The following is an 18,531-nucleotide window of genomic DNA, read 5'->3' on the forward strand; positions in this document are numbered from 1 at the left end:
TTTTGTTTTTTAAAACAATTCTTTCCTTGTACTTTGACAAGTTGATTTTAAACATCTTTATTTCATCTTTGATATAGACTTAATCAGCTGTACTAAATCCTCAAGTCCTGGAGGTGAAAGTGAAGTTAAGACTCTATAAATGCAGTATATGGTGTTATGTAGACTGTTCTGCTCTATCTTTTGTAAGTAGCTAAACAAAATGCAGCTCTTTGATGCTGAGTAAAATGGCTTTTTTGTTTTTAGAATGATGTGTTTGGTGATTGTAAATGTTTGAGTCAAAAACCAACCTGACTGAGGTTGTGGGAGACCTAGCTAAGGCCATCAGTGCTGCAGGCTGCAGAGGGTTTCTCTGTAAACAGTCTTAAAAACTTTTTAGAGGCAGGAAAGTTTATTTTACTCTTGATTTATATATGCTTTCTATTGAAAAGTATTTCTCAGATTGCTGATACAGGATGATATTCTGCTTTACAACTGGGTCAGTCATTGGATAAATAAATATAGATTAAATATTTATTCAGTGTAACTGAGTAGAATTTTTGGCCAATAGTCTGAGACTGTAATTACCTAAACTCTTACGTAAAGATACATTAGCAAAATATTATGCAAATAATAACTACTGACTTACATATAAAAGAAAACTGAAACAAGACTTTTTTTAATGATCTTGTAGTATGAATTTCTGTTATGGGGTAAAATTATATTTTAGCTGTATATTTAATCTAAGTACGGCAGTAATACATAAGCTTTTTATAGCTAAACTAAATTATGGAGGATAAAACAATTTACAGGAAGAAGAAATCTGATTTTTGGCCCTGCATGTGCATCAAGATCCACTGGGCTAAACTTCTGTATTCATGTAGATCAATGTACATCAATGAGATTCCATGACCACAAGGATCTGTGCTAGTGTACCCTGATGCAGGATCTTTGTGTGTGAAATAGATTATTCAGAAAGAGACTAGCCCTCCCTTTCTACCATCTCTGCTGATAGAAGGGTGTGTAGTTTTACACGTGAAACCTCATGAGCTGCTTCTGTTTGTGGGTTGATTTTTAAACTGTGCGTCCTACAAAGTTGGGCCAGCTCTTGCATATAATTAACATGCGAATGAGCAAAAGAACAGGGATGGTCAATTGTATAACAAATGCAACTTGATTTTAAGAAGACATTTTTAGGACTGCAAACATATCTGTGTTGTGGGATTTTGTAGCTCAGCCCAAAGGATACTCCTCAGAGGATCCTGAAATGTTTTTGGTTCATCTTAGGCCATGATTTCCCCCCTCCCCCCCAATGTTACAGATCTGGTTGGGCTTCCCCTGCTGGTGGTGGATCAGATTGAGAGGATCTGAACATGGAGTCCCCTGTGTGCTTTAAGCTTCCCTGGGTCTCAGCAGGCTGCAGCATTGTTTCCTCCCTTGGCCTCTCTGGCATGTTTCTTGGGCTCATCAGTCTCCTATATGCAGCTCCACTCAGCGTGAGCTGGTGAAAGTCTGTAGAATCCCCAAATAGATTAGCACCTGCCCTTTGTAGCCTTCCAGTACCTTTGTGAGGTGACATCTGAGGAGGCAAATCCAGGACACTTTGTTGTCAGGTGACCTTCTCCCTGACAAATCAGTTTTCGTGGTCAGAGCCAGTCTTTTTTGTCTAGAGCAATAAGCAATTACATTTCAGTAGCTGAACACTGAATTCAGCAACCCTCTTGTGTCAGCAGCTTTGGCATTTCAAGTCCAACATAAAGGGGGAAAAAAAACAGAAGATACTTAGCCTCCATATTAAGAAGGGAGTTTGCAGCTTGGTAATGATGCATACAGAGTTAATAAATTGTACAGATCCCCAGATCACTACTCCCCATTATGGCCCCTGAGCACTTGTTGGCAGTTACCATCACAGTGCTCACTGGAGCTGGGTGAAATTTTTTTGGTGAAAAATGCAGCAACAGAGAACAATTTTAAGAAGTTGTCATTTTTCATGACTTGTGCGTGTGTGTTGTATCAACACACACACACACACACACACACACACACACACACACACACACACACACACCCCACCCCTCTACAAGTCTAAATGTTATGACTATATCTTTGAAATGAAATGGTTAGATTTTTTGGTTTGAAATAGCTTGTGAGAAATTTCCTTCCAATTTATTAAAATTAAAAAAATGAAATGCTCAAAATTAAAGCAAACTCTTCCATTTGATCTGAAACAAATTTTGTTTGATTTTTATTTGGGGCAGGACAATTGCCAATGAATTGAAAAACCCATTATTCACATAATGCTTAACTGTAGCTGGGATAAAGAACTAACTGTAGTGACCTCTAAGGCTGCCATCTTCACCATACCATAAATAAACTAGAAGGAATTATTCACTGAGCAGAAGGAACCATTATCATCCTCCTTTTTGCGGGAAAATCACAAGTCTGCTCCCAAACTCGTGGTCCTTCTTGGCTTTGAAGCCACCAGATTCTGCTTATCTGATTTTGAAAAGACCTCAGATACACTGCACTGAAGCTTAATCAGACTATCTATTGTAAATAGAAGTCTAAAAAATTAGGTTCCATAAATATTTCGACTTGGATGAACCATCTTTCTGCCATTGGGCTTATTTCCCTTTCCTTCCATCCCTTTCTTAGTCAGTTTATTACACTTACAAGGCTGAGACCCAAACCTCATTAAGCAGATACATGAACAGTTTTTTTCTTTGTTGGGATTCGTATGCTGTTGTCTTATAAAGAACTATCTTGTTCAAAACAGTATTACGTAAAATAGCCTGGAACAAAACTCCCTGCAAACTTCCCAGAGTCAGACTCGTCGTAATCCTTTTCCTGTTCTGCTAGATAGATTTGCTGTTATAATTTAAGGTGCCCATTTTGTTCTTTTAATGTAATATTTCTGAATAATTTTAAAGTGGGTGTTAAATATCCTGTTTGGAAATCAGTTTCATAATCCATTCTAGTTAGTCTGATTATTTAAAGAATTTTTAAAAATAGTTTAAACTAACTCATTTGGGGATTTATTTTTCCCCTCCTGTATCTAGTTACTATAATTCTAGCTAATTTTTCACCACTTTCTGTTAATATCTCAAGATGGTATTGGTGAACTTGCCCATTTTCCAACATATATTCTGTTTTCATCATTCTCTGTCTGAGCTGCTCAGAGCACTTTCTTTAACTCAAACTTTTATCACAGTGCTGCTAAAAATAAATAACTAAACTATAGGAAAATTATTCAAGATGAGGATAGTTAGTGTTGTCATTAGGAAGGGAATCAAGTAAACTGTAAACAATTCAGTGATCTAGTTTTCTAATCCATTAAAATGGACAACCAACAAAAGTTAAGCAAGTTTCCTCCAATTAAAAAACTAAAATAAACTCTGCTTTAGCATTTGATGGAAAAGCAGTCTTGGAAGAAATCCTAGAAGAATCAAGGAAATGAGTTCAAGTCAAAAAGGAAACAGAAGTGTCTTAAGGAAGAGAGAATTCTGCAGCAAGAAACTTTGGGTCAAATTGGTGTAATACCATGTAGCAGAGCGCTGACTCACTGGTGCAGCTCCTCCTTCTGGTCAGTCCGGGAATTAGCTCATCCAGCTCAGGAGCGCCCTCCTCTGGCTGGTTTCTCATCCTCAGTTACCTGCCCTTTTGTCTCCACCTCTGGCCCCATGTCCCTCCCGGACTCCAGTGCCCCTTACCTTGGGGTACTGCCTCACAGCAGTGCCCCCACACTCTAGGTCTCCCCTCCCAAGGGAGCCCCAACCCCCTATACCCACCTTGCCTCAGAGGCTACTGCCAGTCGTCATCCAGCCCCTTCTCTCAGGAGCAAACTGCAGTCTGAAATGGCCACTCATTACTGTCAAGGGGTGGACCTGCTGCCTTTCTAGCCCCAGCTGCCTCCCTGCAGCTCTAGTACCTCCCCTGGCCTTTAGCAAGGCCTCAGCCTGGGGACTCACCAGGCCAGAACTCTTCAGCTTGCCCTGCCCTTCCCCAGCCCTACTCTGTCTCACATAGCCTGCTTGCTCTCCCGGGTGGCCTGGTCCTCTCTACTCCCCAGTTGGAGCAAGAGTCTCCTCTCTCAGCCTGCCCTTTTATCCAGGCCAACTGTGCCCTAATTGGGTGCAACCACACATGTGTCTGACTTCCCAACCAGCCTCCCTTGGCTGCTTTTAACCCCTTTCTGACTGTCTTCATTCATCACCAAGAATATATTTGACCTCTTTCTACATTTTAAAAAAAGTGTTATAGGAATAATGCATTCTTCTCAAATAACTTGGCTCCTACTAATAAAACAGGAGCCAGCTATTGACTTAAATAGGAGCAGGATTGGATGCTATGTGGCTGTTTTAAGAGTTGGACAAAATGAGCTTGGGATTCTCTGGCTAGATTCTCAGCTAGTGTATATTGGTGTAGTTCCATTACAGGCAGTGGAGCTGTGCTGATAAATATCAGTTAAGATGATCTATTTCACTGTTTGATAAAGTACCTTTCAGGTAATGCTTTGAAACTGCAGAAGTAGTAACAAGCATTCTGCACTGCTTGTAGATCTCAATTTTAAACAATTTTCTGAAAGGTTAGATTTAAATGTAGCCGGTATGTTGGTACAAATCTAAAAGAGAGTGGGGAGACATGTATGTTTATTGCCAGACATTTTTCCTGACTAGAGTCCCAGTTCCACAATTGGATCCACATGGATGGACTTTTGTGCCTATGTAGAGGCCTGTGAAGTCAGTGGGATTCTGCATGTGTGCAGGGATCTGCCTGCAGGGATCGAGTACAGGACCGGGGCCTGGGTTTTAATATGTAATTCTATGACAGCTTTATACAGGCCATGAAAGGCAGCATTTATTTTAATGGTCTGTTGAAGCAGACAAACTCCATTTGTTGGAAAATGTCCTGTATACCGCTTCTCTCTTGTGATTTGTGGGTAGACATCCATATCTGAATGGCTTCTTTCATATCTATTTGCATTTTATCACACAAGTTCCATTTCATTGGTTTTAATCTTTTTTTTTTTTTTTTTTTTTTTTTTTTTTTTTTTTTATAGTCATAATTTTTGTGGTAACTGTTAAGTTCAGATCACTGTATTCATTTTGATGGTTACAGTTTGCATGGGAACTTCTGATTCTTACTAATGTGTGTTAGACTTTGCTGATCTTGATTGTACAGTAATTATTGGTCTGAATTTTCCTTGAGTTGAACATTGCCTTTGAGATACTCGAATATATCTTTCTGAAATGAATCTACATTAGTTACATTAGTTTGATCACTAGCAACCTATTTTTCCTGAGTAATTTAGTACGCTTTCTCTGGGAAGTGTTAGGGTGCACATGTGCACCCCCAGACCTCTGAACTATACACACATAAGTGCTGTGTATAAGACAGTAGAGCTCCTTTCTTGGAGGCAATGTAGATATGTTCTGAATAAAGATATTAGTGGGAAATTCCTCTTTGGGGAGGGGCAGGAAGTCCGTCTGGCATGTAATGTTCTAAACGTAGCAAAAGAAAAATGTCATGTAATGCCTCCATGGCCATGCAGTTTCTTCAGAATAAAGAAAGAACTCTTTATGAAAAGTAACCATCACATGACAGACAAAGGTCTGTCAGCTTACAGCTAAGGAGATGTGTGTTTACTAACATACCCCAAGCCTCAAAGACAATTGGTAGTGGGGAAATCATAAGCAATATACTAGAGATTGCTTTTCCTTAATTTTTCTTTTGAGCTCCACATTTCTCATCCTGTTCCCTTGAATAATACTGGCCTGAAGCTTGGAGAGCAGGGCATGGAGGAAGTATCATCATGTTCCTATTACGCCTCTAGCATTTAGGGCAGTGATGAAGCTCCTCCACTCTTGTCTGTTTCTGGAAAGTCTTTCAATAGTTTCCCAGCTGGGCCCCAGGTTTTTCACCTCGGCTTCCACAGCTCTTCGCCATGCTGTCTTCGGGCGGCCTCATTTTTGCTTGCCTTCAGGTGTCAATCTTATTGCTACTCTGGTGATGGAATCAGTTTCCATTCGAAGCACATGACCAATCCATCTTCAACGCCTCCTGGCAATGATGATGCTCAGATCCTCTTGGCTGCACTGTGTCAATAGATCTTGGTTTGAGATTGTTTTGGGCCAAAAGATATGGAGGATTTTTCTGAGGCAGGTTGTATGGAATGAAACAGTTTGGACAGGTTATACTTTCTCATTCTGCACTATAAAGTAGTGTTGAAAGTACACCGCTCTGAGAAGTCTTGAGTTTGGTTTTGGTGTTGTATTTTGATGATTTCCAGACTGTATTTAAGCTCTTGAAGGTGTTCCTGGCTTTATTGATTTTGTTCCGGATGTCCGGCTTGTTTCACCGTCCTGGCTGATAGTGCTGCCCAAGTATGTGAATGTTTCTACATTGGTGAGAATATAATCCTCTATCCGTACTGGTGATGGTGAGGCAATATTAAAGGTTGTGATATCTGTCTTATTGTGGTTGATTTTCAGTCCAATTTGCTGGCTGACTGCATTGAGTCGAGTTGTTTTTTCTTGTATATTGTGTTGGGTGTGTGATAGGAGAGCAACATTATCTGTGAAGTCCAGGTTTTCAAGGGATGAGAAGAGTGTCCATTTAATGCCTCTTGGCATGTCTTTCTGTTGTACGCCGCATTACCCAGTCGATGGCAATGTTGAAAGGGATTGCAGACGTGGCACACCCCTGATGTACTCCTATTTTGACTTTTCAAAACTGAGCTCACCGTGATCAACACTGCATGTCCAGTTGAAATAGAAACTTTTGATGACGTTGATTATACAGAAGGGAATTCCATGTGCCCGCAGAATGCATCATAGGCTGGTCCTGTGAATGCTATCAAAAGCCTTCTCAAAGTCTATGAAATTTATGTAGAGTTACCTTTGCCATTCTAAGTACTGTTTTATTATGTTTCGTAGAATAAAGATCTGGTCTGTGCATCCACGCCCTTTCCAAAAACGAGCTTACTCTTTTCTGAGAATGCTATCAAGTGCCTCTGATATATGCTGGACTATGATCTTACATAATACTTTGCTTGGCACAGATAAAAGTGTGATATCACACCAGTTATTACAGTCACTGAGAGTTCCTTTCTTTGGTATCTTCACTATAACCCCATTGGTCCACTCATCTGGCACCTTTTCCCTTTCCCAGACTGATGTAAATAGAGGGGCTAGGATAGATGCTGCTAATTTAGGATTTACCTTGAACAATTCTGCATTCAAGTTATCCTTGCCAGGAGCTTTCCCATTTTTAAAGGATTTGATGGCTTGAACGATCTCTTCCTTAGTTGGGGTGTCTGTGTTGCTATCAAAATCTTCTTCTGTCTCTTGGATGTTTGCTTCCTCTTTAGGTGGCTCCCTGTTCAGCAATTCTTTGAAATGCTCTGTCCAGCGCATTTCTTGTTCTTTTTTGGTTGTTAGTAGGTGGCCTTGTTTGTTCCTGATAAGAATGTTTGTTGGTGTCTGCCGTTTACCACTGATCAGCTGCGACATTTTGTAGATAGTTCCTTGTTCACCACGAGAAGCTGCATCCTCTGCTTGTGTTGCAAGATTATCCATATAATGCCATTTGTCCACTCTCACAAGGCGTTTGACCCTCCAGCGTGCCTTGCTATGCTGTTCATGGTATTTGTCCTTTAGCTTCTGGGATTTTGTGTCTAAAACTTTTTTTTCTTCAGGGCTCGTCTGGGTTCTATGGCATTCCATGTGCTGGGTGTAATCCACTCCTTCCTTCTTTTCTACCTGTAGCCTAGACAGGCTTTGCTGCTCTGTTTATAAATTGCTGTTACTTTGTCCCACTTCTTGTTGATTGCGTCATCCTCATTCCCCTCCTCTTCATCAAGGTCTACAAGTGCTTGAAACCCATTTAACTGCAGAACGAAGGCTTTCTGTATTTCAAGGGACTTTAGCTTGTCAATATCATAACATCTATGTCCCTTGTTTGGTAGACCCAGTTTTAGCTTGATGAAGGCTGTCACGAGGTGGTGGTCGCTGCCAACATCTGCACCCCTTTTCACTTTCACATCTGTCAGTGAGCATCACCATTTGGCTGAGAAGAAATATTGAAAGTGGTTTTTGACAATTTTTTTTTGTATTTCTCCGCCCCCCTCCCCCCCCCAACTCAAAAGCTTTTGTAGGGAAAAACATTTCCCAACCAGCTTTAGTGACTGGATTATGTCCAAAATGGATGATCATGGATATATCGCGTAAGTAAAGGGTCAGAAGATGTCTAGTACTCTCCTACTTAGACTAGCTATTTTAAAGTATCTGGTAGGGATTTCTAAGTGTTACATCAAACTTGCTTGATTTCTTAAAAAGAAGTTCCCAGTAGCCACAGAAGTAAACTCAAGCAGATGGTCCCAAGGCTGTTTACAGATAGCACACTCCAAGGAAATTAAACAAATAAGCCTGGCATGTTTAATTTATAGCATGATCTTCTGAAACAGTCAATCAGATTAGATTTTATGATCTATGTTGCCTTTAGCTGCACACACTCGTACAAACCAGCTCATGATTTGTGTGAAGGGCAATGTCACTTTCTGCTTATACAAACCACACTTGAAGTTGAGTTGTTGGTTTTTGTTTTTTTTTTCTCCTCCAGTTTTGGGGTTTCCACTCTTTCATATTCCCTCCACTCTGCTTTTTCATTTACTACCATAATTCCAGTGATTTCCAGTGCTGATTTCCCCCCCACCCTACTTCTAGGAACATTCAACCACCCCTTAAAGAAAAGTTTAATTCCTATAAATATCTAAAGCACTGGTCCTCAATATACCCTCTTCCTCCCTCTTCCCCAGAGGCTTTTGTGGAGTGAGGAAATGAGGGGGCTTGTTTTTTCTCCCTTCCTTAGAGGTGGTGGTTTCCACTCCCTATCAGCACTATGTTGCTGTGAGGGTGGACAAGCTACTGTTTTATCTTCTTCCTTTGGCAAGCGTATGTGTCTTTTATTAGGGAAATCCTGGTGGCTCCTAAGCTGACAGTCCATGTACAATGCTCTGTATTGTTCTTTAAATTTAAACAGGAAGCCCAGCAGGGAATAGTTCTAGGCAGAAGCTCTGTAGTGAAGCTGAAAAAGACACAGCAGCTGTTTTAGGTAATATTTTTTTCCTTATCCTAATTGTGAGAGTCGGTGTTAGGAGAATGTGTCCCTTTGTATTTAGCAATATCATATGATACCCTACACCAGCATTTCTCAAATGTGGCCACTGTAGCCGCATGTGGCCATCAGGGGCTTTTCTTACAGCCACAACCTCCTGGCAGCGGCCCCTCCCCAGGGGCCACCAGCAGTGGTTGGGCCCCATCCCCGCCCGGAGACCCACAAGCTGGGGGAGCACGCAGTCAGTGAGTTCCCCACGTTCCCGTTGGTGGCGGCGTTGGGCATCAGCCTTAGGATGGCAAGTGGCAGGCTCCAGCCACGGGACTTCGGCAGGATACAGTCATGGGACTCTGTCCCCAGGCCCTGTCCTCTGGGTGTGGGGCTCTGGACTCCATTCCCTGGCTGCACTGTGGCAGGCTCTGGCCCTGAGCTCACCCCTCACTACCTTTGGCCCCTGCTGTGTGCCCCATTGCCCCTGCTGCCTCTGTAGCCACCTCCCCAGCCAGGGTTTAATTTGTCCCTGGGTTGCCGGGGCAGAGTAAGTCTGCTGTGAAAAGTGATATTAACAAACATACAAATATCACTTTTCATAGTAGACTTACTTATAGCTAGCAAGTCTTTTAAAAAAAAAAAAAAAAAAAAAAAAACCTAAAAAGGCAAAAGAAACCACAAGAAAAAAGACAAGAATGTTCAGAGCACCCTATTCATTTTTCTATTCTGTTTAGGTCCAGTAAAAAATAGAGACAACTGTACATTATTTTTATTATTGAGTCTGCAGAAAAAGCAAACCCCTACATAGATAAATTACAATGATTTGGACATGTATATGTGCATATTTATTGTTTTGCCTAAAGTTAATTAAGTATTTTAGGAAAAATTGTCAGAGCGGCCACCAGCAAGAGTTGGTGGCCACATTGAGGTCACCAAAATTTTTGTTGAGAACCCCTGCCCTACACTGTCCTGTGTGTGTTTGGGTGGGAAAGTCGCCTGGGACCTGTGCTGTGTCAGTCTGCCGAGACACAGGCAGACCTGCAGCTTGTAGAGTATGGGCTGAGTGTCCCTGCTGCATGCTCTATCGCTGTGGTATGCTTGACTTCTTGCTCCCGCCCGACATTTGCATTTCCCCACCAACCCAGTGGGATTGGTTCATCAGCAGCAGTCTTGTTGTATAACCAGACCATTTTGGGGTAGTGGAGAACAGAAGATCAGAAACTGTTCTTGCCTCTGCCTCCAGTCAGTCCATGTAAAATGTAGGGAAGGGGTTGGAAATGTAAACAGATCAGAAGGCATCTGTGGAAGCTCAGTAACTATGCTGTCGTTCGTTACAAATTCTTATTTAATACTGGCCATGACCGCTATGTTGCTGCTCTTTATTAAAGAGATTAAGGTTGGGCTTTCAAACAAATGGGTTAAAACCATTCCAGTCTACAGTGTGCTATGACAAAGCAGCTATAGCAGTCAAATTAAAAAAGGGGTCAAGCCTCATTAGAATTGGAGTGAGATGAAATTAATTTTAAAAATTGCTTTGTCTTCTGTATAGTTACTGTAACTCATACCATACTACCTCATCACAGCTGCGTTGCCGTATCTTCTATATCTGACATCTACAGGAGAACATAGGGCAGTTTACTATGCGGGGTACAAATAGCTTTCTACCAGAAGTTAGATCATTTATCACTGACGGTGACCTCTCCACTGTACATAAGTACAGATTGTTTAGCTTCAATGAAAGATAGACATATAGCGAGAAATGTTTAGAAGTGCCCAAAGCCTTTAGAAGCGCAATCATAATTGAATGTTAATGCTATTTTTTTTCCTGATGCTACAATTTATTCTTCTGTATCTATATTGGAGCCAATCTGAACTTTTGACAAAATATATCAAAACTGAAACATTTCAGAGACACATTGATAGATTTTTTTTTGGGGGGGGGGGAGGGGGAAGAGATGATGGGGAAGAGAACCAAATCGAAAACCTTCCCTTTTTGATGCAAAAATGACAGTTTTGACACAATCCTGTTTCATGAAGTCATTCAAAAGATTTTGGTTTTGTTCCAACATGAAATGAAAAATGAATGTCAAAACCTTGACAGTTATCATGAGACAGTTGTTGACCTCCAACCAGCTCTAATCAACATGCATGCAAAATTTCAGGAAGATTGAACCACTTCCTGTGTCTCCTGCTTCTTCAACCAAAATACAAGATAAAGAGGATGAAAATTGTCCTACATTTTGATTATAGATTCCTCCATTAATAAGGCCTCTACAGAAATATTAGTACTGGTTGCATCAAAACACAATCCGAATCCTTTTGACGCTTAGTTGTAAGAGCAATACCCCAAATTCTACAGCAAGTTCAGTCTAGTAGAGCTGGAAAAGGAGCAGCTTTCACTAACTTGGCTCATATCACTGCCATGACTCTTGGCCTTCAATAATAAAGGGGGCAGAAGGGCGCACACTATCCCATATGTGGCCTCAACTGTGTGTTATACCATGCTGCTTCCAGGCAGGGTGCAAAGGGCCTTCCCCACAAGTCTTATTCAGACAGTGGCAGTGCACAACTGCAGTTCTTGCACTCATCTGCTGGGCTGGATTTAAAGGGGAAACCAGGAAGTGAAAGCTGCCAGTCCCATAAGATGTCCAGTCTACCTATTGCACAGAAGTGTTAACTGTTTTTACCACCGTTGCCCATGAATACTTCTTTCTTTGGGGTTTATTGTTTCCTTGATACATGTGCATGCATCTTATTTTTACATACTTCAGAGTGGAGGTGTGCTCTGTTTGAGCAGAGAGGATTATTGAAGATGCATGATATTCTATATAGGTTTTTCTCTTTTATTGCTATCACAGGTGACACACGCACAAACCCTGACACTGTTAACTTTGAACTTCTTCCATTTAACTCCTGCTTTTGTGCCCTCCCATTTTGTTCCTACAAATTTCTCTAAGCCTTGCTCTGATGAAATTCAACTTCTTACTTTTCCTTGGTTTGGTCTTACTTTAACGAGAGTTATGAAACTAACTGTAGTCCCTGGCCTCTTCCCGCAACCTCTACATTTCTGAAAGTCCCTTGGCTTTCTCAAAATGATATCAAGGACTTCTAGTTTCCCCTCTTATCCTGTTATGTAAGATTGGAGTCATACACCGCATCCGCAAAGCTATTGCATAACTTACTGCTTCCATGCCCGTTTTCTGGGAGTTTGGGGAAAGAGGATAGAATTTTAAGGCAGCTGACTTCTCTCACAATAAAGAGCTTTTCTGTGAAGCTTTTTTGATGCCTGCTATCTCCTGCTCTTCATTTTGACCATTCTATTGGAAAATTCTGCAATTCTGGGCTAAATAAGATGACAGTGGATGCAGATGCCACAGGATATATTCAGGTGGGATACGTGTGGTTTTGCTACTTGTGAATTGAAGCCCTACAACTGGCTTAATGGGGACAGACCCTTGCACCCACAGTGAACCCCACTGAAATCAATGGGGCTCTGCATGGGCACAATTTCAGCCTGCATGCAGCTAGTTGGGGGCTCAAGGTTTAAGATTTTCCTTGCTTCTTGAAGAATCTGATTCCTTATATTTCCTTTAGAGTGGAAGCTGAAAATGTGCACAGAGCAATCAAATGCCAAAGACTAAGGTACCGTTAAGTTCTGCTTAATGCATGTCAACAATGGCCGTAAAAAACAAACCAGGTATTAGATTTTTATTAGGAAGGGAATATAGAGCAACACTCAGAATATTCTAGCAGGGCCGGCTCCAGGCACCAGCTTACCAAGCAGGTGCTTGGGGCGGCCACTTCGGAGAGGGACATGTCCAGCTGTTCGGCTGCAATTCGGCGGACGGTCCCTCACTCCTGCTCGGAGCGAAGGATCTCCCGGTGAATTGCCGCCGCAGATCACGATCGCGGCTTTTTGTTTGTTTGTTTGGCTGCTTGGGGCGGTCAAAACCCTGGAGCCGGCCCTATATTCTACTATTGTTATATAAACTCATGACATGCCTTCATCCTGAGGTACTATGTTTGGTTCTAACTACTCGGGGTGGGGAAGTGGGGGGAAACAGAGTATAAACAGAAAGGTATTGACAATGATTAGAGGCATTTGAAGGCTTCCATGTGAGGAAAGAGTTAAAAACATCAGGACTATGGTTTAGAGAGGCAAGACACAAGAAGTGATATGGTATAAATGTATAAAACAAATGCTATACAGGAAAGCAGTCAGGTGCCCTTAGTTTTTCCTTTGTCTTGCATTGAGAGGGGGACATGCAATGGCATTAAAAAGCTACACATTTTAAGACTGTTACTCTAGCAGTTTCTCTAGCTGAAATAAGAAATTGAAAAGTGATATCAAGGTTCATACTTCAGGAGATAGCTCAACCACTAACTGTCAGATTCCAAGAAGAAAATTTCATAATCGTGTTATTGAACTGTTACGGGGGTTTTACATCTTCCTTAAAGTATCTTGAACTGGTCACTGTTGAAGACAGGATACAGTAAGTATGCAGTTCCGGGCGGTGTCAGTCAAACAATGTACAGTAGTCTGCTTTTTAAACTGTTAGCACTTTTGCTTTTATGCCAAAGTCCCATTTTTCAAAAATGAAAGGCAATAAGACTTTGGGTTTATCTACACTGTGCCTTAGTCTGCACTAGTTTGGGAGTAAATTCTAGTGCATGCCAGCAGGGTCCACGTGGACCAGATAGTGTGCAACATACTGTGCAGATTAGAAGTTCCCTAGTGGGTGTTAACATAGTACTTTTTGAAATGATACTACATTAATGCACAGAAGGGAGCTTTTTGTGTGCTCCAGTAGGGTCCACACAGGCCAGTTTGCGCATGTTATATTAGTGCGCACTGGAATTCATACCCCACTGGTGCAGACTAAAATACCAGGCTCTTAAGGGCCAAAGTCATTTTTTTAAATGGAACATAGGGTATGTCTAATTGCAGTCGGTGGTTTGGTTTGCAGCTTATGTCAGCATATCTGTGATAGCTTTAGTTTAGCTAGCTCACTAATAATAGCTTGAGTATACAGCAGCGCAAGCTTCAGCATGGGCTGTGCAAACTGACCCAGAATGCTGGCTACATACTCACATTCCTTGCCAGGGTCTGTGCTGCTATCTTTTGCCCTATTAGAGAGATTAAGACTAGTGCGGGTATGTCTACATGAGCTGCAGTCACATGATTGCAGTGTAAGCCTCCTAAGTCACTTAGACATTTTTGAAAATTTTACCCTATATGAAAAAAGCACTAATTCTTGTTTATATCTATTGTCTAATATAGATATAAAACACTTCTCACTAAGGAAAGTCTATCTTGTCCTTTCCCCACAGTGCTCCATCAGCACAATGTAATTCAGAAAGTTTAATATGGAGAAGTTCTGCTAGGTCTACTTCATCCAACCCTTTCTTTCCCCAGATTACTTGGGTTAAGGAAAGATTTAATAGTTCCCATCAAGAATATCTACAAGTGACATCGTTTCTCTGCTTATCTGGTGAGCATTAAAGGCTGTGCACTCATTAGATTTGATAAAGTAGTCATGGTGGTGGTAAATCAATAGTTAGATGGAAAACTGAAGTTCTCTAGGGAAAAACCTCAGGTACTGCAGGTGTTAAGAGATTCAGTAGCTTGTATGGTTCCCATGAGCACTGAACCAGTGCCCCACTATGGTGTTAAGAAACACTGCAAGTGACATGCCATCTTTCATCTGGACAATAAGACTTTTTACTCTTAACCCCTTGTGATTATTAAAAATCACCAGCCAATTTTGCAGTACAGTAACTCCTCACTTAGTCATCCCGGTTAACGTTGTTTCGTTGTTACATTGCTGATCAATTAGGGAACATGATCGTTTAAAGTTGTGCAATGCTCCCTTCTAACGTCATTTGGCAGCTGCCTGCTTTGTCCATTGCTTGCAGGAAGAACAGCCCATTGCAGCTGGCTGGTGGGGGCTTGGATCCAGGGTGGACCGGCAGCCCCCCTATCAGCGCCCCACTCCCCTAAGTTCCCTGTGCAGCAGCTGCCCAGCAGGCTAGCAATTGCAGTTGTCCCTCCCCCCACTGCTGTGTGCTGCTCCTGTCCTCTGCCTTGGAGCTGCTCCCCGAGACTCCTGCTTGCTGTGCAGGGGCGGGGGGGGAGGGAAGGTAGAGGGGGGGCTAATGTCAGGGTGTCCCCCTCCCCCCTGGCTCTAGTACCTCGCTTACTTCCATAGAGCAGGGGGGGACACACAACAGGACTCAGGACGGAGGGAGCTTGCTGTCAGCAGCCATGGTCTCAGCAAGCTGATCTAATTAACAAGGCGGTGTACTTAAAGGGGAAATGCGCATCTCTCTCTCTCTCTCTCTCTCTCTCTCTCACACACACACACACACACACACACACACACACACACACACACACACACACACACACACACACACACAGAGTGTGTGTCTCTGTCTGCAATGCTGTCTCCCCTCCCTCCATTCCTGCTGCCTTGTAGAGTGTGAGAGTTAACCCCTGAGGGCTCAGCCAATTGCTAGTTCATCATTTAGCAGTAAGGCATTCCCTGGGAAATATCCCACCTTCTGACTCCTCCACCTCAACCAACTTTCAGTCCTCATCACTGTGTACCAGTATTAAATTGTTTGTTTAAAACTTATACTGTGTGTGTGTGTGTGTGTGTGTGTGTGTGTGTGTGTATAAAATCATTAAATATTTTCTGTTTCACCCTAGAGAGATGGCTGTGGAGGGTGCAGTGATTTCTATGGAGTATTTCTAAATCAGTTTAGTTGAGTGGCACTATTTTTGTGTGTCAATTTAAGTATGTGCATAAGTGATTGGAGGCTTAGTAAACCACAATCACTTAAAAATTGTTAAGTAGTTTTAGGATCCATTTGGCTGACAGCTGCTGTATGTGCAAAATCATGTCATTTTATTTTTAAAGTTTTGAATGGGGAGTAGTGTGCATTTCCCCATATACTACTGAGGACCTAGCTGTGGGCAAATATCTAATGTTGACCTACTGTAATACAGGAGGGCCAGGGAGCAGTGGTAGAGTGTTGGAGGGGAAATATATAAGCCCAAGGCTAATTAAGGTGTGGTTCCCTGTAGACTAGGGAGGGTGGCTACAGGTTAATTGGAGCACCTGCAGTCAATTAAGGCCCTGTCAGGAACCTAGTAACACCCCCACCCCCTAACCTCCTGCTTCAGGCAGACAGGGGGAAAGAGAAAGGACTGGAGCTTGGAGGCGTGCTGTGAGACTTGAAAGATCAGAGAACCGAAGTAAGGGAGACCCTGCCCCAGCAGGGGAGGGAGACTGCCTCCCCCAGTGTCTAAGGACTGAAGGTACCCCACCCAAGGGGGAAGACGGTAAGAACCCACAGGGGTTGAGAGGGGCTGGGGCTCAGAGTAAAGCGCAAACCCAGACCCCTCCCCTCGCTTCCCTCCTTTACCACCTTCCTGGGCCACTAGTGGGGCCCTTGGAACCCCCCCCGCCAAGAAAAGCGCAGGACCCACCATATTAACATTGGCCAACTTGTCACGCTACTTAGCAAGGACCAAGGTTCCAAATGAGGCTTTATTCAGAGGGTCACACTCAGGGGTGAAAAGTAAGTCCAGCGACTTACCGGTACACTGGGGCCAGCTCTGGCCCCCGGAAGGGGCGGGGCTGAGGGAGTCAGAGCCAGCCCCAGCCCACCCTGTAAGGTAAGTGCCCCCTTTCCCCCCCCCCCCCACCGGGGTAGCAGCAGCAGCCTGGGGCTCCGGGGACTATTTAAAGGGCCTGGGGCTCCCCTGCTTCTACCACCCCGGCCCTGTAAACAGTCATGGGAGCCCTGGGGAAGCGGCGGGGCCCCTGGAGTCCCCCGCTACCCCTGGGCTCTGGGGGCTATTTAAAGGGCCCAGGGCTCCCCTGCTTCTACCACCCCGGCCCTTTAAATAGCTGCCGGAGCCCCACCGCCACTACTCCAGGGCTCCAGTGGCTATTTAAAGGGCCAGGGCGGTAGAAGCAGCGGGAGCCCCAGTCTTTTTGAATAGCCCCCAGAGCCCCGCATCCCTACCCCAGGGCTCCAGCAGTGGGGCTCTGGTGGCAATTTAAAGGGCCTGGGGTGTACTGGCTTACTTTCACCTCTGGTCACACTCCTTAAAAGCTGGCATGGAGGAAGGTCACGCTGAACTTTTTACCCAGGCTATGAAGAAAGGTTGTTGGCAGTCCACTATATCAGTTGGTTAAATGTGGGTTCTCGGGGGTCCCCCTTCTGGTTTTTTGGGATGGAAATGCCCTTATAGGTCAGTTATAACTACAACTGTAGTTAATTCACTGTGTACAACAACTTCAGCACTACATGAACGCAAACTAGCTTGCACGTCCACAATGTTTTAAAAATCTGTTTAACTCCATTGCTCTTCAGTACATGATTTCACCCTTAGGCCAAGCTTCCCAGGGCACTCAATGAGCAAACATTTTACATTGGGCTTTAGAGGCTGGCGTCTGTGATAACCCCAGGATAATTTTTCTTTTAAAGAAACAGAAATTCAGTCTTCAGAAGTAGCCACCATTCATATCTCTTAGAAAGTGGCTGTGAAATGTGGGATTCCATCTTCATTGTGCCTAGAGCTTGGTCAAATATTTTTCATCAACGTTTTTCTTCAGAAAATGCCCTTTCAAAAAAATTAGAACTATTTTGCATATTTTTTGTTTTTAAAAAATTAAAAATATTTGTCGGAGGGGAGTATTTTTATTGGGGGATTAACTCTAATTATCCATGATTTCTATATCAAATTTACACAGCTTACAAATAAAAAGATGATGGTGGCTATTGTTATTAACAGCCGACCTTGGGCAATTTGGGATCTGAGTCAGCCGGAGTTTTCTCCTTTGTGCTCCTCATCACTACCAATACAGGTTCTGGAGGCGAAATTCTGCCCTCATAGTTACATCTGTGCAATTCTATTTAAAGCCCCATTGATGGGCAGTGAGGTTGCACAAATGTCAGAGGGCAAACTGAAGAGTGGAGATGCAGAGATGTCCCTGCAGGTCTAATTTGGTCTACAGAATCTGCACTACTGATGGTGATGCCAGAAAGAACCCAGCTGGGTTCCCAGATCCCAATGATGACTTTGCAGAGATGGTAGCTGGAGGGGGAAAAAATCTTTCAGACAGTAAACTGAGCAAATTCAGTATGGATTCAGCAAGAGACAATAAACATGGAAGCCCATATGGAGTTGCTTTTCAGAGCAGAGCTACACATTGGGATTTCTTGTGGCAGACTATATTTTTGGTAGCTTTGCTCAAATGAGTACTTGTCAGCAATAGATCCCTATCATGTATCTACATGGTAGTGCCTTTTGATTATACTGCAGTCTATTTCCTACCATTTCCTCTTGTTATGACATGCCAATGTCAATCTTACACTTTCCCAAGAAATATACCCCCTTTTCTTTCCCACAATCAGTTCTTTCTTCTCTGGCTT

The 18,531-nt window shown here is 42.9% G+C and overlaps 1 protein-coding gene across 6 annotated transcripts in view; it reads left to right on the plus strand.

The window, feature by feature from the left end:
• The window catches only part of RAB27A (RAB27A, member RAS oncogene family), a gene marked incomplete at its 3' end in the record, with an annotated part of 73,359 nt that overhangs the window by 41,748 nt on the left and 13,080 nt on the right, over positions 1–18,531 (plus strand). Inside the window, 1 exon segment of one of the 6 annotated variants that reach the window (XM_034783175.1) lies at positions 78–182. 6 annotated transcript variants of the gene reach the window in all.

Source organism: Trachemys scripta, chromosome 10, assembly GCF_013100865.1.
Source record: "Trachemys scripta elegans isolate TJP31775 chromosome 10, CAS_Tse_1.0, whole genome shotgun sequence".
NCBI lineage: Eukaryota > Metazoa > Chordata > Testudines > Emydidae > Trachemys > Trachemys scripta.